We start from the raw sequence: 1,033 nt of genomic DNA, 5'->3' as shown, positions 1-1,033 counted from the left end.
GACACAGCGGGACACAGCGTGGAAAATGCGGGAACAAAGCGGGACACATCGGGACACAGCGTGGAAAATGCAGGAACATAGCGGGACACAGCGGGGTACACAGTGAGACACAGCGGGACACAGCATGGAAAATGCGGGAACATAGCGGGACACAGCCGGGGACACAGCGGGACACAGAGGGGGCCACAGAGGGGTAGACAGCAGGACACAGCCGGGAACACAGCAAGGACACAGCGGGACCAAGCGGGACACAGCGTCGATACAGTGGGGAAAGAGCGGGGCACAGCGGGGTACACAGCTGGGGACACAACGGGACACAGCAGGGGACACAGCAAGACACAGCGGAACACAGTGTGGGACACAGCGAGGACACAGAGGGACACAGCGGGGACACAGCGGGGTCAAAGCGGGACACCATGGGACACAGCGGGACACAGCGGGACACAGCGGGGACACTGCGGGAACATAGCGGGACACAGCAGGGTACACAGTGGGACACAGTGGGACACAGCGGGGGACACAGTGGGGACACAGCTGGACACAGCGTGGGACAAAGCGGGAGACAGTGGGGGACACAGCGAGGACACAGCAGGACACAGCGGGGACACATAGGGGACTCAGCTTGGGGCACAGCGGGGGACAAAGCGGGACACCACGGGTCACAGTGTGACACAGTGGGACACAGTGGTGACACTGCTGGGACACAGCGAGACAAAGCAGGGGACAAACAGGGACACAGCGGCACACAGAGGGGGACACAGCTGGGGACAGAGAGGGGACACAGCGTGGGGCACAGCGGGGGACAAAGCGGGACACCACGGGTCACAGTGTGACACAGTGGGACACCGCGGTGACACTGCTGGGACACAGCGAGACAAAGCAGGGGACACACCGGGACACAGCGGCACACAGAGGGGGACACAGCTCTGTACACAGCGGGACACTGCAGGACACAGAGGGGGAACCAGCGAGGACACAGGAGGTCACAGCGGTAAACAGCGTGGGACAAAGCAGGAGACAGCGGGGGACACAG

This window comes from Dipodomys ordii, unplaced genomic scaffold, assembly GCF_000151885.1.
Source record: "Dipodomys ordii isolate 6190 unplaced genomic scaffold, Dord_2.0 Scaffold29, whole genome shotgun sequence".
NCBI classification, from domain to species: domain Eukaryota; kingdom Metazoa; phylum Chordata; class Mammalia; order Rodentia; family Heteromyidae; genus Dipodomys; species Dipodomys ordii.
Note: the sequence above shows the minus strand (reverse complement) of the source record.